Below are 22444 nucleotides of genomic sequence, written 5' to 3'. Positions count from 1 at the left end.
TTATGATTGGTAACTATGCACTAACGCCAATAGCAACAGACTGCCTCCACGTCCTTGAACACATCTTGTTTTTGCTAACCCACACCATGTGCACTATCAGAACTTTCTCAATGGCTATTCTTAGCTGTCTTTTCCAGCGGCCTGTTCAGTTATGCTGTTTTGCTTAAGCAGCCTAGTCGTGCTAATTCTCAAGCTACATAGACCCCAACACAGCATAACCTCACGACACCTTTGTAGTCCTCCTGAGCTGCCTGCCCCTTCTTCCAAAGGTCATAAACTCTATTTTTTTTTATCTGAGTTCCAGCCAAAGCTCTCTGTTCTGCCAGTTCAATCTTCTTCCCTACCGGCTCATATTTCAGCACATGGGGATGGCCTGCTCTTACGCCTTTAAGATTTCCTTCTTGAAGAAAGTCCAGCCTTCCTGGACTCCTTTGCCTTTCAGGACTGCATCCCAAGAAACTCTGTTAACCAGTGTCCTAAACAGGCCAAAGTCTGCAGTCCGAGGTAGCAGTTCTGCTAACCACATTCCTTACTTCTCCGAGAATCAAAACCTCTATCATTTCATGATCATTGTGTCCAAGATGGCCTCCAACCATCACATCACCCACAAATCTTTCTGATTGCAACCAACAGGTCCAGCAGGGTGCCTTCCCTGGTTGTCTCACTCACCAACTGTGTCAGGAAGTTATCTTCCACACACTCCATGAACCTCCTGGACTGTTTCCTCTCCACTGTATTATATTTCCAGCAGACATCTAGTAAGTTGAAGTCCGCCATAAGAACAAGGGCTAGCTATCGTGAGACTTCTCCCAGCTGCTTATAGAAAATTTCATCTGCCTCTTCATCCTGGTTGGCTGATCTATAACAGACTCCCACCATGATATCTGCCTTGTTGGCCTTTCCCTTGATTCTTACCCATAAACACTTGACCCTTTCATCACCATTGTCAAGTTCTAGACAATGAAAACACTCCCTAGCATACAGGGCTACCCCCACCGCCTCTCCTTCCTAGCCTGTCCCTTCTGAAGAGCTTATAGTCATCCATTGCAGCACTCCAGTTGTGTGAGTCATCCCACCACGTTTCCGTGGTTGCAACTGTATCAGTTTTCCAGCTGCACAATGGCTTCCAACTCCTCCTGTTTGATACCCATGCTGCATGTTTTGGTGTAGATGCACTTCAGTTGGGCCATTGATCCTGCCACCTTGTTTTGGGAAGAAGCCCTGATTCCTATGTGACTGTTCTCAGGTGCTTCCGTGGTTTGTAACTGTTTTGGTTTCGGCTGCCGCCGGCAACAAAAGCACCACACGGCCACCCCTCCCCCCGCCGGGGTGCAGAGGAGAATGGAAAGAAACAGGCAGAAAACTGGTGGGTTGGGATAAGGGCAGTTTAACAGAACAGCAAACAAAGGGAACAGGAACAACAATGATACAGATAAGGAGAAAATACAAAACAAACCCGCAGAACAGAATCGCTCTCTCGGACCAAACCGCTGCTGAGCCCTCCCGAGCCACGAGTGAGTTCCCGCTGTGCCGCCCCCCCCACCAGAACCCAGCATGACGGCACATGGTATGGAATACCCGGCTCTGTTTGGCCAGATTGGGGTTGGGTCAGCCCACCTGGCTGTGCCCCTTCCTGGATTCTGGTGAAAATTAACCCTGTCCTGGCCAAACCCAGGACAGTAACACATCAACAACCCTTATGTCTTTGCTGCCACGTGGATCTCCGCTTCATACCCCCCCATCCCTCTGAGATGGCTAAGGTGCTTTGTGCATTAGTATGGAGACATTTCAAATGTGTTCCAGTGTACTCAGCACATCATGAAGCAGACTGAAAGACCTCGCTAGCACACCATCCCTCAAACACTGGCATGCCACCCCCAGGCATCTCTGGCGAGTTTTTATCCCTTTCCCCCTTCAAATCTAGTTTAAAGCTCTGTCAATGAGCCCTGTTAACTCTTGCATATAGATTCTTTTCCCCCTTTCAGACAGGTGTACCCCATCTGTTGCCAGGATGCCTGGTGTCATGTATGATCAAAAAAACCCAAATTCTGCTGGTGACACCAATCTTGGAGCCAGGTATTGATCTGCTGGGTCTTCCTGTGTCTTCCAACATCATTCCCTGCAACTGGAAGGATAGAGGAAAAAAACACTTGTGCTCCTGATCCTTTAACCAGTCATCCCAAGGCCCTGAAGTCTCTTTTGGTTGCCCTTGGACTTCTTATTGCAACTTCATCACTGCCTACCTGAAAAATCAATAATGGATAATAATCCGAGGGCTGTACCAGGGTAGGAATTTTCCTCACTGCGTCTTTAATCCAGGCCCCAGGGAGGCAGCAGACTTCCCTAAGAAGTGGGTCAGGTCAGCGTATTAGGCCCTCTGTTCCTCTCAGAAGAGAATCTCCTATGACAATGACCCATCTTTTTTTCTTTATGGAAGTGGTTTTGGCACAGGGCATAAGTCGACTTAACCCTGGTGACACCTCCAAGCTAGATGGACCATCATCCTCGTCACTGTTTAGTTCCACTTGCAGAGTGGAACAATACAAGGGCTCCTGGGAAGGTGGGGAAGCCACAGAGGAGATGTGCCTGCTGTGCCGGGCAGGAGCGTGTCACCATTGCCCCCTATCCCTTAAGTCACCGCATTCTGCCAGGTGGAGAGAGGACAGGGAATCCTCTGTATCATGTGTCCTGTCTGTCTGACAGGTCTGTCTCAGGAATGGTAGGGTGTGGTTCCAGTAGTCTATCTCCCTCTTGGACTCCCTAATACTCCTCAACCTACTCACCTCCTCCCAGAGCTCTGCCACTAAGCTGAGGAGTTCCTCCACCTGGGCACGCCTCCCGCAGGTGCCATACGGTACTGGCATAAGAGTAGGGCACACCCTGCAGCCTGACTCCTGGGTAGCAGTGTGTTCCCATCGGAGATCTGTCTGCAAAGCTACATCATTTGCGGCGAGTGCAGAGTTTAGAGAGGACATGACCTTCTGCTGGGTAGATACCATTGCTCCCTGATTGAGCTGGCAGAGTTATAGCACCCTTCCTGCACAAACTGCCTCACCATGCCCTTGCTGATGCACCACGCCCTGTTTGCCGGCCCTGTTCATGGCACTCCTGGCTGCTAGCGCTCCCTAAGGGTTTCACAAGCTCAGTATGAGTGAAAAGTGTGATGCTGCAACAAAGAAAGCCAACAGGATGCTGGGTTGCATCAACAAGGGCATCACCAGCAGAGATAAAGAAGTCATTATCCCACTCTACTCAGTGCTTGTCAGGCCACATCTGGAATACTTTGTTCAGTTTTAGTCCCTGCTATCCAAAAAAAGATGTGGACAGGCTGGAGAGGGTCCAGAGAAGGGCCACACAGATGATCAAAGGACTGGGAAGCCTGCCAGGGAAGTGGTAGATTCCTCAACATTGGACACTTTTAAGATTCAGCTGGACAGAGTGCTGGGCCATCTTGTCTAGACCATGCTTTTGCCAAGAAAGGTTGGACCACATGATCCTTGAGGTCCCTTCCAACTTGGTATTCTATGATTCTGTGATTCTTTTATAGGTCTGGGGGCTTGGCCGCTTGGCCCCGTCCAGGTCTTGTCAGTCACTCTCATGCGAGCTGTGGCCTCCTGGCGGGTCTCTCCGCTCCCCTGAGGTTTCCCCAGTTCAGGAAAGCCCCCTGTATTCCATGCTACAGCGCTCTGTTGCGGATCGTACCAGCACTGGAGCTACTCGCCCCAGCAATTGAGCTCACAAAATCATCTGGAAGAGTCTGAAAAAAAGTGTTAACAACTAGAAATTTCAACTGTTACATTTGTGGTGATGTTCTTGTATGACAGCATCAGGGAAACAAGGTTATTAGGTAACTGAAGCAGTAAATCCTTCTCAGCTCTCAGCTGCATGTTTTAAATCTGGTTAAACATAAAACTTAGCTTCTGGAATTTTTTTAGAAAGTTTTATAAATATCCTGAAGATTTGAAATGAGGAGACATAACTAATTTTTTAAAAAATGAGCTATTTAAAATATTACACTGTTTGTTTCAATGTTGCTATTATCGGTAGCAAAAAAATCTTAAATGTGCCCAAATCCAGAAAAGTACTAATCTTAGCTAACTATAATTTGGAGATGCAAGTATAACTTAGATGCAGCTAATTTTTTTTCTTTCTTCTACTTACAGCGTGCTTAGAATGCCTGTAAACTGTGAGGACTATGCCAGCAATTCTCCTGACAGTATTGTAATTTTGATTTGAAGTTGTCTTGTCTGAGGCATATTCAGAAAAGTTAATTATTCTACATAAACAAAAATTAACCACTGGAGATTATTTTTCAAACTTCAGAAAGGATAAAGTGTGCTTATCGAAAATGTCTGGCTGTAATCATATTAGCACTTATGATCAAATAACACAAAATTCTGATGAAAAAAACCAAAAACCTTAAATATGAAATATGTTCAGGAAGCATTTTTTGAGATTTATTCTAAATCTGGTCATAGAATGATTTTGTTTTTTTCTTAAATGTATCCTGAAATCTTAGTTCAGAATAACTCTGAAATCAAGTCTTTCTGTTATGTTTGTTTCCCATTAAAAAATTGAGGAGGCTCACAACCTGTAATATCTCAGTTGTATTGATATTGCAAAGGAATTAGGGAAGCCAAACTCAACTATCATTAGATGAGAAAAAATACTGAATAGGAATGAAAATGTTAATTGTATTAAAACAGCCTGTTAAAATACTTGTTTTAAAGCTTTAAACCTATATATAACAATGACCTCATCTTAAGCAGGTCCCAGGGTTTTTCGCCCTTTCATCTTAAGCATATTTGTTTCAGAGGATAAGACTTCAATGATTTAATACATGTATGGCTTGGATGACTTGACTAATGCAAGTAGGTACCACATTTCGCAAGTAATGACCATGTTGTTTCACAATGGCCTAAGTTAATTAAATGATAGACTGTTGACCAGCAATACACCTTTCCCTCTTGTCTTGTGTGCCCCCCAAAGTGTCTAGACACTGAAGTGTGGTCTATTTATACCTCTGCACAGATTATAATACTATAGCAGGTGCCAGTAACACTTGCTTTAGTTCAGGTTGAATTTAAATTTTCTTCTAATCCCCTTTTGCTTTTCGGATGCCTTCAACCTCCCTAGACAAATTATAACCATTTGTGCTAAATAAACTACCTTAAAAAATGAGCCATGGTATTGAGGACTCACCTGTATGTTAAATTGTCCTGGAGTGAGCTTACTGGGGGAATTTAAAATGGCTATTTTGAAAGAATCCATCCCTGCATGTTTTTATGCTTTTTTTTTTTTTTTTTTTTTTTAGCTAGGGAAAGGGATAATTCCTGTGTAAGCAAGCTCCAGATAGGCCAAAAGTGAGTGCTGTGTCGAGAATTGACATAGCTAGGTCAAGAATTTTATAAACTAGTTTGTATCTCTCTGTTTTTCAAGGAATTCTTGCAAGAACTGTTAGTGGACATTCTGGTGATTTCAAATTACTGTTCAACACCCTAAGAATAGTTTCTTCTCTTCAGATTTAATTTCTGCAAAGAACAATTCTTAGAAGTTTTCCCACTTACTTTTTAATAATGTAGTGGGATTAGTGGATTTGAGCCCTTTAGGGGCTAGGGATCAGAGCTCTTTTGCTCTGAACTCTTATTTACCTGTATGTCTTTGCTATATTTCTGTCTTTTTACAGTCTCCTTTGTTTTTTTTTGCTATATTTGTTGTCATCTCTTCTTGGATATAGTTTTTTTAAGCGTAAATTAACCACTTGTAGATCTAAATAACATGGACGCATGGCATTTTTTTTTGATTGGGAACTTTCATTACAGGAATGCCTAAGGATAGTTCTTGAGTACATCTTTTAATATAAAAATGTAAACAAAGAATCATAGAATCGTAGAATGGTTTGGCTTGGAAGGGACCTTAAAGAACATCCAGTTCCAACTCCCCTGCCATGGGCAGGTACACCTTGCACTAGACCAGGTTGCTCAAAGCCCCATCCAACCTGGCCTTGAACACTTCCAGGGAGGGGGCATCCACAACTTCTCTGGGCAACCTGTTCCAGTGTCTCACAACCCTCATAGCAAAGAAACATGGGAAATGCACGGTTTCCATTATAAAGGATCTAATAAGAGAACAAAATGTGAAATCCCAGTTTGTAGTGACTGATAGATAGTTTAGAGCATAGGAAATCCTACAGCACTGTTAATAACAACACTATCAGGACATCATCCTTGCCATTCTGAACTCCAGAGTTTGCTCACAGATTATCACAAACTTAAACACATGGATAGCTCATTTACGGAAAGAAATCAAAAAGCTGTATTTAAATTGGATGAAAGATGATCCCACATGAAAACAGAACAAATCATTTCTGCACAGTCCTAGTTTCCAAGCTGCCTCTGTCCTGGAAGGTTTTCACCAAGCTCGCAGTACTGAACAGGTACCAGTCCTTCACTGGATCTCAGACTTAAGCTTCTTTTTTTTCCCACTTAGCAGCACTGAGTAGATTTTTCCAACTCCAATGGTGGAAGAGAAGAACAATAAGCAAAAGCTGCCTCAATGCTGCCACATACTTCAGTTGCTTGATTCTCCACTGATCATGCCATGGACTAATTCTTAGTTCCTAATTCTCAGTTCCTAATTCTCATTACTCCATTTATGAGATAAATCTTTAAATGTATTTAAGAGACTCCACCTTAGTGCCTTGTGAAAGTGTAATTTCTGCCTTTACCCTGGTTTGTTTGGTTAGGTTTTTTTTATTGGGGAATATATTGGATATACAGTGAAGTCCATTTTTCCATGTGTATATCAGATAAAATTACATCGTTGTCTTTGCTGGAAGCTAGATTCCCCCTCTTCCCCTCCCCCTCCACCAGTCACAGGCTTTGTCCTTTATTGTAGAGTTCAATGTATCTTTGGTTGCTTTTTCTCTTCATTTACCCTTCTAGTTTCAAAGAGAGAACAGTTGAAAGGCAGCTCCTTCAATAGTTTGTTGCAATTTGGTCTTGTCTTCCCAGTTGTCTCTTAGGCTCGTGTGCAGTGTTGTCTCAGGAAAGCATTATCTAATCATTGTGCTGCTACAACAAGTGTCTTATTTCTCAAAAAGTGTTCTAGACTCATGTTTGGAACCCTACTTTTTTTCATCCTCTATCACTGTCCTCGGTTCGGCTGGGATAGGGTAATTTTCACAAGATGCCGGTTGGGCTGACCCAAACCAGCCAATCAAATGGGATATTCAACACAAAGTGATGTCATGCTCGGTATTTAAGTGGGGGACCTGCCTGGAGCAGGGTGATTTGCTACTCAGTAGCAAGCTGAGCATCGGGCGGTGAGAACATTGCTTGCTGTATATTCTTTTTAATGGTATTATTGTTGTTATTTTCTTCTCCCTTTGCTGTTCTGTTAAACTGTTTTTATCCCAACACACAAGTTTTGTCTTTTCCTTCTGACTCTCCTCCCCATCCCACCGGAGAAGACGGAGGAGTGAGAGAGTGACCCCGTGGTTCTTTGTTGCCACCTGGGGCTAAATCATTACAGTCCTTTTTGGCGCCCAATGTGGGGCACGAGAAAATGGCACATTTGTATTAAGCGTGCTATAGATATATTAGTTACTAATGTTATCATAAAGGCCTCAGTATAGTTAGAATAGCAAGACTTTGTTGCTTATTTAGGATAAGATTCAGGAATGTGTTTGAAACCTTTGCCTTCAAGCTGCCAAGAAGAGCCTTTAAATCAAGAGAACTCTCCTTGAAGGAGGTAAGAACACCCTTAGAAGACTTCTTCTTAGTGCTTGGCTAGTTTTGGCTGTTTCTGGCCGAAAAGTAGTGTCCGAAAGTAACCGATCCTTCATTATAATATATTATAACACTAAAAATCACACCCCCTGGGGGAAAGACCCCCAGAGCCCTACTCACTGAAAATGCACAGTGTGAAAATGCTGACCAAGTGTTATGTAAATGATGTAACCAATCAGCAACATGGGACTGCCCCATGGGCTGAAACTTATTGATATTTGACTGTGTGAGGGATCGCTTAAGTGATCTGGACGTCCACAAATCCATGGGCCCCAATGGAATGCACCCACGAGTGCTGAGGGAGCTGGCAGATGTCATTGCTGAGCCACTCTCCATCATCTTTGAGAAGTCCTGGAGGACAGGAGAGGTGCCCGAGGACTGGAGAAAGGCCAATGTCACTCCAATCTTCAAAAAGGGCAAGAAGGAGGACCCAGGGAACTACAGGCCGGTCAGCCTCACCTCCATCCCAGGAAAGGTGATGGAGCAGCTTATCCTGGAGGCCATCATCAACCAAGTGGAAGAAAAGAAGGTTATCAGGAGTAGTCAGCATGAATTCACCAAGGGGAAATCATGCCTGACCAATCTAATAGCTTTCTACGATGACATGACTGGCTGGGTAGATGAAGGGAGAGCCGTGGATGTTGTCTACCTCGACTTCAGCAAGGCTTTCGACACAGTCTCCCATGATACCCTCCTAGGGAAGCTGAGGAAGTGTGGGCTGGATGAGTGGTCGGTGAAGTGGATTGAGAACTGGCTGAATGGCAGAACTCAGAGGGTTGTCATCAGCGGCACTGAGTCTAGTTGGAGGTCGGTAACTCGTGGTGTCCCCCAGGGGTCAGTACTGGGCCCAGTCTTGTTCAACTTCTTCATCAACGACCTGGATGAAGAGTTAGAATGTACCCTCAGCAAGTTTGCTGATGACACCAAACTGGGAGGAGTGGGGGATGCACCAGAAGGCTGTGCTGCCATTCAGCGTGACCTGGATAGGCTGGAAAGTTGGGCAGAGAGGAACCTGATGAGGTTCAACAAAGCCAAATGCAGGGTCCTGCACCTGGGGAGGAACAACCCCATGCATCAGTACAGGTTTGGGGTGGACCTGCTGGAGAGCAGCTCTGCGGAGAGGGACCTGGGTGTCCTGGTGGACGACAGGTTAACCATGAGCCAGCAGTGTGCCCTGGATGCCAAGAAGGCCAATGGGATCCTCTACACTGCCCTGGTGAGGCCTCATCTAGAGTACTCTGTCCGGTTCTGGGCTCCCCAGTTCAAGAAAGATGAGGAGCTACTGGAGAGAGTCCAGCGGAGGGCTACAAGGATGATGAGGGGACTGGAACATCTCCCCTACGAGGAGAGGCTGAGGGAGCTGGGCTTGTTCAGCCTGAAGAAGAGAAGGCTGCGAGGGGACCTAATAAATGCTTATAAATATCTGAAGGGTGGGTGTCAGGAGGATGGGGCCAAGCTCTTTTCAGTGGTGCCCAGTGACAGGACAAGGGGCAATGGGCACAAAATGAAGCATAGGAAGTTTTGTCTGAACATGAGGAAGAACTTCTTCCCTCTGAGGGTGACGGAGCACTGGCACAGGCTGCCCAGGGAGGTTGTGGATTCTCCTTCTCTGGAGATATTCAAGACCCGCCTGGACAAGGTCCTGTGCAGCCTGCTGTAGGTGACCCTGCTTCAGCAGGAGGGTTGGACTAGATGACCCACAGAGGTCCCTTCCAATGCCTACTATTCTGTGATTCTGTGATTCTGTGATAAGAAATTGAATAAAGGAATGCCTGCTTTGATACATAGTATGCACGCTAGGAGGAACTATCCCCTGTGCATCCGGTGCTGTAATAAAGAATGCTTGCTTTCTAAAATTCCCAAATGAGTTTTAGAGAGTCTTTGTTTTTGCCGACTTATGGTATCATTAAGTGGTAAGCTCCTGTGTGGGTCACACAGTTTGTTGGCTGCACTGCTTATCTCTTTATTTTGCTGAGCTGGGAAACACGTTAATACAAATAATGGCTTTGTGCTTTGCCCTGGCATTGACAGCTTTACTTTGCTGGGGAAGCTATTTTGTGGGGTGGATGAAGCAACTTGGGAATATGTTAGTACACACAATGGCTATGTTCTTTGTCCTGGAACTGACAGCCTTGCTGTGCTGGGGAAGCTATCTTGTGGAGAGGATGAGGGAATACATCTCCCTCTCCCTACCTAGGATTGATGTGGATGGTTTTATTATGCAGGTTCCTGAAGTCCTTGTTCACCCTTACGTGAGCTCTTTAATATTACTAATTAATAGTGTTAGCATATTATGGATTTTGTGGAATGTGATCTTGTCCTGGTGTAAGAGAAAACAAATTTTGGGTGAGGCGATATTGAAATGTGCCCTGAAGTGGCCAGTCCCTGGGTGGCAGGGTGTGTGGAAGGATCTGGGCAGGTTCCTGGTATGGTTGTCACCTCCCATAGCCTGGGATTTTACACCTGAACTGTAGAGGAAGGGGACAAAAGCAGATTGCTGTAATAAACAGAAGAGAAAAATGCTGAAGTAAGCAGGACTTGTGGATGTGCTGAAGGAACTGAGTACATGCTAAGGAGTTACAAAACAGCAGTTGTGCACTGTCAGCCAGCGCATGGACAGCACGTGATCAGCAACCTTATTGGCTGACCTGGTGTGTGATATGACTATGGATTGGACAGAAGTAGAATAGAGAACCTCATGCAAATAGCTGCCTTATCAGGATAGAAAGTTCCCAGGAACTAACGTCCCGGTAAAGATGTATAAAGCACTGCTTGCAAAATAAACTTTGTCTCGCTTGCATCACAAGCTGAGTCCGTGCCATCATATGCCGCACTGAACAGGCAAACAACCCAGGCAAACTGACACACCACCTGATAGAAGGGTGCCTTGCTTACCCCAATGAAAACCAACAGCTTCTAGCACTGTACTGGGATCTGGCCTGTGCCTATTGAGCCAAAGTTCAGTACTCTCAGAGGACTGTGGCTGAGGCAGGGACCCAAACAACAACAACTACAGTAATTGCCCCACTAGTGAAAAAGAAACAGTGGACAAGGAGAACAACAGGTCCATATCGTTGATTAGTAAGGGAAGAGGAAGAAAGGGAAAGATTTGATCAAGAAGCTGGTCCTTCGACAAGGGAATTGGAGGAAGGAGTGAGAGAACTCAAATAGGAAGCAGCAACTACCCAGTCCCTGACCTCAGGAGAACTTTGAGACGTGTGAAAAGATTACAGCCGCCAGCCAGGTGAGTGGACTGCTGCCTGGCTTCTCCAATGCTGGGATAACGGGGCCGATAGTCAGCAACTGGAAGGGAAAGAAGCCCAACAGCTGGGATCCCTTGCTAGAAACTGGGGAATTGAGAGAGGACTTGGAAAAGAGGCAAAAATTTGCAGTCTCTGAAAATAGCTCCTCTCAAGTGTGAGGGCAAGATACCCATTCAAGGAAGATATGCATACACCAACTGTGGAGAGAGTGTCTTCTTGGCTCCAAAACTTTGAAGAAAAACTCTGCACCTCCTCATCCCCACTGGGCAGCACCTCAGGTGTCAGGGATGCCCCAAGAAAAGCAACCCATCGTGATCAGCCCAGAGGCCCCTTGTATCCTTGGTGCAGACTACCTCAGGAGAGGGTATTTCAAGAAGCCAAAGGGGTACCAATGGGCTTCTGGTGTATCTACTGTGAAAATAGAGAAGATCAAACAGCTATCTACCCCGCCTGGTCTCTCGGAAGATGCCTTTGTTGTGGGGTTGCTGTGCATTGAAGAACAGCAGGTGCCAATCACTACCACAACGGTGCACCGACGGCAATATCGCACAAACCGAGACTCCCTGGCCCCCATCCATGAGCTGATTCATCAACTGGACAGGCAAGGAGTGATCCGCAAGACTTTCTCACCCTTTATTAGTCCCATATGGCCAGTGCAAATGTCTGATGGACAGTGGAGACTGAGACTATCGTGGCCTGAATAAAGTCACGCTGCTGCTGAATGCTGCCATGCCAGATATGCTAGATCTTCAGTATGAACTGGAGTCGAAGGCAGTCAAGTGGTATGCTACAGTTGACATCATTGCCAATGTGTTTTTTTCAGTTCCTTTGGCAGCAGAGTGAAGGCCACAGTTTGCTTTCACTTGGAGGGGTGTCCAGTAGACCTGGAGTCGACTGCCCCAGGGGTGGAAACACAGTCCCACCATTTGCCATGGACTAATCCAGACTGCACTGGAAAAGGTTGATGGCCCTGAACATCTGAAATATATTGACGACATCATTGTGTGGGGCAATACAGCAGAAGAAATTTTTGAGAAAGGGGAGAAAATAGAATAAATCCTCCTGAAAGCCAGTTTTGCCATAAAGCGAAGTAAGGTCAAGGGACCTGCACAGGAGGTCCAGTTTTAAGGAATAAAATGGCAGGATGGGCGTCGTCAGATCCCAATGTATGTGATCAACAAAAAAGCAGTTATGTCTCCACCAACCAGCAAAAAGGAAGCACAAGCCGTCTTAGGTGTTGTGGGTTTTTGGAGGATGCATAGCTCAAATTACAGTCAGATTGTAAGTCCTCTCGATCACGTGACCCAGAAGAAGAATGATTTTGAATGGGGCCCTGAGCAACGACAAGCCTTTGAACAAATTAAAGGGGAAACAGTTCATGCAGTAGCCCTTGGTCCAGTCCGGTCAGGACTCCCGCAGTTGGGGAGAATGGCCCTACCTGGAGCCTCTGGCAGAAAGCACCAGGGGAGATTCGAGGTCGACCCCTGGGGTTTTGGAGCTGGGGATACAGAGGATCCAAGGCACACTATATTCCCACTGAAAAAGAGATTCTGGCAGCATATGAAGGAGTTTGAGCTGCTTCAGAAGTGCTTGGCACTGAAGCACAGCTAGCATCCTGATTGCCGGTCCTGGGCTGGATGTTCAAAGAGAGGGTCCCGTCTACACATCATGCCACCGATGCTACGTGGAGTAAGTGGGTCGCACTGATCACACAGTGGGCCCAAATGGGAAGCCCCATTTGCTCAGGAATCTTGGAAGTGATTATGGACTGGCCAGAAGGTAAACATTTTGGAATACCGCTAGAGGAGGAGGTGACGTGTGCTGAAGAGGCTCCACTGTCTAATAAACTGCCAGCAAATGAGAAGCGATATGCCCTGGTCCTGTTGTATTGTAGGAAAGCATCAAAGGTGGAAGGCTGCTATATGGAGTCCTACATGACAAGTCGCGGAAGCTGCTGAAGGAGAAGGTGAATTGAATCAGTTTGCAGACACCTGGGCCAAAGAGCATGGCATTGAGTGGGTGTGTCACATCCCCTGTCATGTACCAGCCTCCGGGAAAATTGGACGATACAGCAGACTGCTAAAAACTACTCTGAGAGCAATGGGTGGTGGGACCTTCAAACACTGGGATACTGATTTAGCAAAGGGCACCTGGTTAGTTAACAGCAGAGGATTCACCAACTGGGCTGGCCCTGTCCAATCAAGACTTCTATGTCCTGTAGAAGGGGATAAAGTCTCTGTAGCGCACATGAAGAATACACTAGGGAAGACAGTCTGGCTTAGTCCTGCCTTGGGCAAAGGTAAACCTGTCCGCACGATTGCTTTTGCTCAAGGACCTGGATGCACTTGGTGAGTGATGCAGAAGGATGGGGAAGTCCGATGTGTACCTCATGGGGATTTGATTTTGGGTGAGAATAGCCAGTAAGTTAAACTGTATGATGTTAATTGCTAAATAACCCTGTCACTGTCTCTCATCACTACTATGGTTGTTATATGCTTTGTCCGTGGTATTTACAGTAAGAATCACCCAAATTAATGAAGGATGAACTTTGATAAAACGATCAAAGTGCAGCAGTGAAGGGACTGGACCTGGCTTCAGCAACTGGTGTCCAGCCACTACCTCAAGATCAACATCTTCAACCCACAGACAGTGGGCATGGGCAGCACCAGATTCACCAGCCGCGAGCTCTGGATGCAGCATGCAACCATCCAACACCACACATAACCTCTCCTGCCCTGAAAATCTGTTATGACAGATGGAGTGCAACATCATGGATTAAATGAACTCAACGGAGATTTTAGAGGGATGGTCCATAGACCTAGGGAACTGGTTGGGCTGTGTCGCGTCAATTTGGCAGAAAATAAACCCCTTGCTTTCTAACGCTCTTCACCGAAGTGAGAGGTTAGGTGCGGCTAGGTTTAAATTCTGAGTGCTGTCCAATTTGCCACTACCAGTCCAGTCGTGTTTAATATGTATATTAAACTACCACGATACTGGATACACTAATAGCAGTCTGCACCTTCAGTCCAGTCGTGCTCATGAACTAGCACGGCTGCATTTGGTCGCGTTCAGTGAGAAACTGTGACAACTGGCTACTGAAACAGTGCAGTTTTATTTGTGCAACAGATATGTAGGCTTTTTGAATTGCCGGTGATAGTGAATGTCTGCAAGAAAGCACATGCAAATATAAAACGCGTGAAAAGGTTATAAATAATACAGCCTGGCTATAAACATTAGGGAGTAACTATTCCCAAGAAAAAAGCGCTTAGTTTAGTCTCACCCAAGGTGTCCCAAGGAGGGGAGAAGCAAGGCTCAGCCCGTTGGCCAACCCCGGTTGTCGGAGGCAGTCTGAGGTGGAGTTCCCTTGACTTGCTGACAGTGTTATCTTCTTCTCCTCCGAAGATCTTCTCCTCCGAAAATCTACGGTGTTATCTTCTTCTCCGAAAATCCCCCATTTCCCTTGCTATTTTTATATCCTTTCTACCTTTAAGGTGGAGTTTGAGTGACTGTAGTCATATATACTTTTTATCATGATTGGTGTAAAATTCTCTCACTTCACGTTTAAAGGTATAGTTTACGAAAAATCGAGAGTGCAGACTCGAAGAGGGGTGGTCGCACCTTGGAGGCGGGTAGCCTTCGGGATGGAGGTGTGTTTTGGTATTAAAATGATAATAAAACGAGCAAAGTTCATGAGAGGGTAGCACTTTGGCAAGGTTTTGAAAACCTGTTGGCTCAGGGGGCCAGATGAGCTGCTTATCAGTTCTAGAGAACCATTTCTTCCCGCTTTATCATCACGGAGCAGGGCCACAGAATCTTCACTCCATTCCATCCTCTATGGTATGTTGCAGAGAGTTGCTGTGTTAGTGGATTCCTCGCATGCCTGCTGCAGCTGTGTCCCATCCTCAGAGCTCCTTTTGATTTCATGCTTTTCCTCAATGGGTGAACACTGCTATGTTTTTCATATAAACCTTAATTTTCAGATGTAAAACCTTAATTTTACTAATAATTCCACATATTCCACCCCGTGACTGAAGTCACTCAAACTTCACTAGATTTGGGATTAATCTGGAATGTCACATGTGTTCCTATGGTAAGGGTTGTCAAGTACAAAGGAATTTTGGGGAGCTAGCAAGCGAGTTAACTTTTTCATCATAAGCCAAAGTTTAACATACAAAGCAAGTGTTAAAACAAAGCACAATATGATGAGTATTAATAAAACAACAACGGGATGCAACATCTTGTTAAAGAGTCCTGTAGCTGTTGGCAACCATCTGAAAAGAGTGTCCCACCATTTGTGTTCTCCGTCCTTTTTGACTCTCTCTAGTACTTGATGTATTTCTTTCACATCATGATGGACAGTAACTAGAGTCTTTTGTCCGTTTTCTTGGGCCTCCTTTAACAGTCATTTCAAGTCATTGTGTTGTAGCAGCTTTTTCACCAATGTGATGTTCATTCCAATGGGGACAGGTAGTAAATCGTGAATTAGTGTATAGTTGATCTGTAACAGTTGGTGAGACGTAACAGGAGTCGAATAACTGAAATCGCATCCAACAATGTTAGTGAAATTGCAAACACAAAAATTGAAACGATTATCAATATCTGTGGCCATGTTATCTATGAATATAAAATTACAAGGAGATCTTATGCAAACACATCCCTTCCCAATATATACAAGCACAGTGTTGGGGGCATCATTGGGATGTATCTCAAAATGACAAACGTTTTGTTCGGTGTCGAGACAAATGTCTTGCGCTTTAAGGGTATTACTCTCACAAATAAAGCCTTGTTGTTCTCGTGTGATACATGCATCGACGTCAACAGTTTGCCATTTGTCACCATCTCTTTTGGCCCACACTCTATGCTCAATAGGATAGAGTACCGTTCCATTGTGATTTAATCCTAATGCAATGATTGGGTCTATGGTATATACCGAGGCATTTTGTATCGTTAAGACAAAAGCAGTGGCATTACTCTCAGTGGGGTCATAGGTGAAATTAACTACGTACCACCAGGACTGAAATTTTTTCTCAAAGTCAATTGCATTATCCCATATCACTTTTTGAATTTCGGTAGGTAAGGTGCCTTCTTCACCTTCCCTTATAATAGCAGCAGTCATCAATTGCATCCAAAGCTGGGCTTGGATACAGCTGAGTGCTAAAGAAATATTGTTTGGGGCTGCACCAAGTGCATTTGCAATCAGCTGATGGTCCTTTTCACTTGTTTCTTCCCACTGAGGTAATATATTAGAAAAAAGTCATTGGTGATTTCCCAGGGTTAAAAAGGAAGACCGTAGGGGGTGTTCTAACCTATTCAAGTCACCAGTAGTTGTGACTAGTTTGTTAGCAAGTACTTCAGCATCTATATTGTTTAAGACTCCCAAGCTTGTTCCTAAGATACCAGTTACATCTCTCTTCAATCGTTGTGAGGAGTGTTGGGGTCGATGTAGTTTGAGAGTTAGCATGACTAGGCCGCTTAAGCAAAACAATTAGGATAGGCCGCTGGAAAGGACAGCTAAGAATAACAATTGAGAAAGTTCTGATAGTGCACATGATGTCGGTTAGCAAAAACAAGATGTGTTCAAGGACGTGGAGGTGGCCTGTTGCTGTTGGCGTTAGTGCATAGTTACCAATCATAAGGGAATATGGGGTGCGTGAACAGTGTGTGATTTATGTCTGTAGCCTATCTGAATAAGCATGATCGCGTGTGTAGATATGAAAAATATACATAACCACGCAAGCAGACCAATAAAGGGGAATCGGCTGTGCATTGTATCAATGTGTGAGAGTCATTCCTGTCCCTGCACGGATGCTGAAACTCGGCATTGTGGTGATCCCGACGTGATACCGCAGCCGAAGAAGGCAGGGGACTGCCGGCGGGTGAGGTAAGCCGGGCTGCCCGAGAGAGGCAGGAGCGGACCCGCGGCACGCCGGGGGGGTGTGAATATCGGCAGTATGGGTTCCACTGTATTAGTGTTGGAAAAGGCGGTGCAGAAAAGCCTGCCGGAATTGGCGGATTGAGCCAACGTGAAGTTAACTGAAGGAGAGATATTGGGACTATTATTGTGGTACCGCTGACGAAAGCTGATAGCAATGACAGATCGGTTGTTTGACTTGGATGTGTGGCAGAGAATCGGGGACTCTGTGCAGGTTGGCAACAAAGAGGAGCGACAATTAGCCCCTGTTTTTCGAGCTGTCAAAAGCATGATCAGCTGAAAGGAACGAAAGCTCCACTTAAAGATTTTACACAGAATTTTGAAAGAACAAAGTCTTGCAGTTTAAAATCCCTGAGGAAATCATTACTTGGAAATCAGTGCATACAGCTTTAAATGCTCTAAAACTTGTAGAAACTCTCTTACAAGCGGCTGCTACTCCTCCACCGCTATCTCAAAAGCAAGGACAGAGCTGCAGTCTTCTGAAATTTAACCCCACATACGATGAAATTCCTAACCCAACACGAGAAATGCGGGAGGTAAATCTGCCAGAACCTGACGATCCTTTAAATCCAGAGAAATGGGAAGTGGGGTGTAAAATCCGGCACCCTGAAAGTGTACAACAGGGTCCCTCTACAGCAATTGACATACCCGATCTGAGATCAAAGCAGGGTGAATTCCAGCACAAAACCGTGCAGACACAGCACAGCCTGCAGCACCAGCGACCACCACACCAGATGGGTCAGCGGACCTTACACCTGGTGGGGCACACGGACCCCCCCCCGGGCAACCGGCGGCACGGTTTCTCCCCCCCCCCCCCCTTCCCTTCCCCCGATCCCAGCGCGCCGGCCCGTCCTGGCCCAACCCAGAAGCGGCGCGGCAAGAACCATCTTCCTGACATTCAAGGACTTGGTTGGAAAAAGTGTGTATAATTCAATTACTGCAGTAGAATTCCTTGTATCCTTATCGCTGCAAACTGTTCTAGCTGATTAGGATATTAATGTATGCTAATGAGTTCTCGAGAGTGCCTGCTTTCTAGGGCTCCGGAGTTAAGTTTTGGAGAGTGAATTATTTTGTTGCTTTCTGGTAATAGATTTTGGGTACTCAGGTAGCACCCTGCTCTTGAACATCAATGGTCTGAGGGATTGCAGGACCTCCAGCCGGCACCGAGGGATTCTCGGGGAGAACCTCTGATCCCTGGACCAAAAAGGTTCTGAGCACGGACCATTAATAAGACAAAGGCATTCTTCTAGTATTGTTTCTTGTTGCCTGCCTGTTAGTTGCCTGCTAGTCACAGTGAAAGCTTCACAGCATTGGGCTATATCCCTGGGGAGAAGGGAAAGTGCCCTTCCTAAAACAGAATTGAAAAGAGAGTACTCTTCCTGAAACTGAGGCTTGGGAATTTGTCTGTTAAATGTTGAATGTTATTGTAAGTCCTTGTCTATTCATAAGTCTTTGCATTGGAAAAAAAATCATAAGTCTTTGCAATATTTGGATTTAAGTTGAAAACTTGGTGTGCTTGTGAGTATGCGGTCGCGACTATAAATGTGTGATTTTATGTGTTTGTTGTCATAGTGTTTGTACTTCTGTGATCTGATGGATTTATTTGGTTTCTGTGATCTAACAGATTTGTCTGGACTAAGTAACTGCCTTTGCGTCTTTGGTTTGGTGAGTTCTGCAGGTATTGTGGATGGTTAATGAGTTATACCCTTAGATACATTGATTTTAGCCTAGGTGATTAATATGAATACAGGTTATGGTATGCACTTCACATCTATATATCTTTTTATTAGCATTTGTGTTCTTCTGTTTGTTTTGAGTGTTGCACTGTAGCGGGGCTGTTACTGGACCATAATGCCAATAGTGATGCTTAGGTGTGTCAATGTAGCACTTGCTTTAAGTTCATTAAATAAATAATGGGGAGATGTAGAGGAAGCAGTGATTATATTGGTTCTGTGTATAATACGCATAACACAAAAGGCACTAGAGGCAACTGTAAAAAAAAAAATTTTGTGATGCAACTAACACCAACTGAGTAAATATTTTTAAGGCAATGATAAGATAGCTTAGCTTTTTTGAAAAGAAAAAGGGGGAGATGTTGGGGTCGATGTAGCTTGAGAGTTAGCATGACTAGGCTGCTTAAGCGAAACAGCATAACTGGAGAGGCCGCTGGAAAGGACAGCTAAGAATAACAATTGAGAAAGTTCTGATAGTGTACATGATGTGGGTTAGCAAAAACAAGATGTGTTCAAGGACGTGCAGGCGGTCTGTTGCTACTGGCGTTAGTGCATAGTTACCAATTATAAGGGAAATGGGGCATGTGAACAGCGCGTGTTTATGTCTGTAGCCTATCCGAATAAGCGTGATCGCGTGTGCAGATATGAAAAATGTATATAACCACGCAAGCAGACCAATAAAGGGGAATCGGCTGTGCATGTATCAATGTGTGAGAGTCATTCCTGTCCCTGCATGGATGCTGAAACTCGGCAGAGGAGGTAAGGGTTCGTTCATGTAACCACGCATACCATCCAGCATAGGATGTACCTAGGAAAGGTAAGCAAATAGGTTTGATGGCAGAGACATTAATCTGCATTGATAGTTCCACTCGCTTGAGACAGTAGGTCGGGTTAAACAATATTTGTTGTTGACCGGTATTTTTGATAACGTAAGGACCAATGTTAAAAATGTAAGGATTTAGACTTGTGGGTGTCTGAATGGATTCATTCTCAAAATTTTGTTGGGGTGACATCGTGATTGGTACAGGTATAGCCGTAGTTGAAGTCTTTTCCTGTGATATGTCTAACCCAAATTTAAATGATAGTGCTTTGTTTCCTCTGTCAGTGCTTCCTAAACGACAACAGACAGTAAAATTGAACCAACAAACATCAGATGCACAATGCTTCCTATCTATTGTGGGTTCTGTTTTTTGTTCTGGAAATTTCCTGATAGTAACTTGGGCTGAAGGAGAGAAATCTTTTCTACTACTAGCATTAAAGGTTCGACAACCTATGTGGATTGTTTTCCCTATATCGACCTTCCATCTATGCATCGAATGCTCCCATTCTGATTCATGTATTTGCAATTCCCTGTTGTCACGTATGATGACAGTTGCTAAACTCATTCATACGTTTAGAATGAGGGACAAAATTCCTTGGATGCACTCGAGGTTAGCATAAGCCAATGCATCCGTCCACGTGCAGTTCATCCAGGATTCCTGTGAACACAAAAGGGAAGAAAAACATGCTCAGTCTTTCGACCGACGGGGTTAAAAGGAAAGTGAAATCCACCGGGTGCTGATGCAGTGTGTCTTTCTTGAGCAATCTTTGGCTTCTCATGCATAGGGATTTTTAGGAGTGACTAGTATCATTGGCACTGCTCCAGTTTGAGGAATTTTTATCAGCACAGGTTGTCTTGCATAAAAACTTGTAGGGTATTTCACCACTTCAGCAATATTTGGAACTGCGGCAGTTAAGGGTGTAGTATTGGCATTTACTTCTTTTTTTTTTTTTTCCCAATTCTACTACCACCCCGTCAGTACCGGTAAGTGCTGTTGTTGGCAATGGGTATTGCCGAACATTAGTGATTTTAGAGGGGGGGTAACGGTATGGAGGTTTCTAGCAGACTCAGTGCCACTGTGTCTAGCCCCTTTTCATGTCCTGCAAAGCTCCACACAGTTCCATCGGGGAGTTTCCACACTCACCCATGCAGCAAATCAAATCCTAAAAGATTAGTGTGTGCAGCACCCACTAACACTTCTTTCCTGGTCATTCTCTGTTCTCCTGGTAACCCGAGGGTAATTTTTGCAGTGGGGCATGTTTTTATCACACCATCAATCCCCATAAATTTGACTTTGCGTCGGGTGGGTTTTATGCCCAAAAGTTGTGCTGTGTTATTAGTGATTACTGACATTTGGGCCCCGGTATCAATGAGAAATTCGGTTAATATTTTCCGGGGTCCAATGGGAAGGGCAATAATAGGTTCGTTGATTTTACCAGGGAGCCATTGAATCGCTAGTACCCGCCGGGCAGGGTGGCTCACTGCCCTCCCCGGGGATGGGAATTTTTTTGCTGGGACTCTGACAAATCAATCAAGTTAGATTCTGGTGCAGAAGGCACAACACTGTCATAACCGAGAGATTCTCCGGTTGGACGCTTTACCCCAACCGAATTATTTTTTCTAGTTAAGGATTGGACTAGTGCATGGAGATCTTCCGTAGGGACACCGTGCAGGAGCCGTCGAGGTACTCCCAAGTCCAGGGCTTTATGCCACAACTCATTTCGCTCCTTATCAGGTTTAAATCTCCCGTCAGGTTTAGGATTGTGAGTATGCATTCGATCAGATTTGGAGTCTTTTATGTGGACCTGGCGAATCCTTTGGGTAGGATCGGGGGGCTTTTCACCAGTTAGGGTAGCCCAGCACATTTGGCGTCTGTATGTGTCTATTTCCTGTACAAATTCATTCCAAGTGGGTATATGGTTAAGCCGACCCCGACCGCGGTTAGGGTTATCACGAATCTCCCGTATGCGATTTCGAGTTTCAACCATAAATGGCTTAAGGCAATCGGGGAGACCACGGAGGAGAGGGGCTAGTCGGTCTGGGTCAATAGGAGCTAGCATCGGGGATTTTCAAAACTCCTCCCGGTCACATATAGCTTGCAAACAAGCTGCTTTTCGTACTGCTGCAGACAGGTCAGAGTAACCCTTAGCTCTAATCTCTAGCGGCTCTCCCCTCTCCTGCGGATCCATACCGCCTGCCCAGTAGGCTGCTCGAGCGGTTAGGGAATAACAATGATCTCCTGGCACAGTGGTTAAAAACACTCCAGGTCCCCAGGTGTCTCCCGCTTCATCCTCACTGAACATAATTCTATCTCCGCCCTCAGCAGAAACTCGCCACACATACTCAACAGCTGTCTCGCTTGGCTGCCTGGAGTATTTCTCTTTTATTCTTTCCAACTCTGTTGGTGTCCACGGCACGGTATGTGTAGTGGTATGGATATCATCATCATCATCAACAGCAATTTCAGTTTTAACTAGAGGTCGCAAGGGTATCACTTGGGATTTAAAAGTCCCTTCGACTCCACTGACTTCCTCATCATCACTGTTACACCAAAAATCTTCAGAATGCATTCCTGAACTCGGGTGACACATTAACTTACGAATCTGCTGGACCTGGGCAGAAGGCTGCGTTTTATCTAAAAGCCCATTCATCTTTTCTAACAACATCCTAAGCTGCTGATTTTCCCCCAAGAGCTCATCAACTTGGTTTTCTAATTTCTCATTTTCGCTTGTAAGTTTACTAACCCGAGTTTCTAATTTTTCTCCTGTCTCCTTCTGGAAAGCTAATGATGATTTCAGCACCTCATTTTCTGATTTTAAAGCTGCCTGTTCTATGGCAGAGACCAGAGTAGGAGCAGGGGCTTCCTTAGCTTCTTTTTGTGCACAAGATAAACAGGCGCCTAACAC

The 22444-nt window shown here is 45.0% G+C and overlaps 1 pseudogene; it reads right to left on the bottom strand.

Moving 5' to 3' along the window:
* Window positions 1-15113: 15113 nt before the first annotated feature.
* Window positions 15114-22444, bottom strand: part of LOC142365478 (uncharacterized) — a 44332-nt pseudogene continuing 37001 nt past the window's right edge.

The sequence above is a fragment of the Opisthocomus hoazin genome, chromosome W (assembly GCF_030867145.1).
Source record: "Opisthocomus hoazin isolate bOpiHoa1 chromosome W, bOpiHoa1.hap1, whole genome shotgun sequence".
Classification (NCBI taxonomy): Eukaryota; Metazoa; Chordata; class Aves; order Opisthocomiformes; family Opisthocomidae; genus Opisthocomus; species Opisthocomus hoazin.
This window is presented reverse-complemented; position numbering and strand designations above follow the sequence as displayed.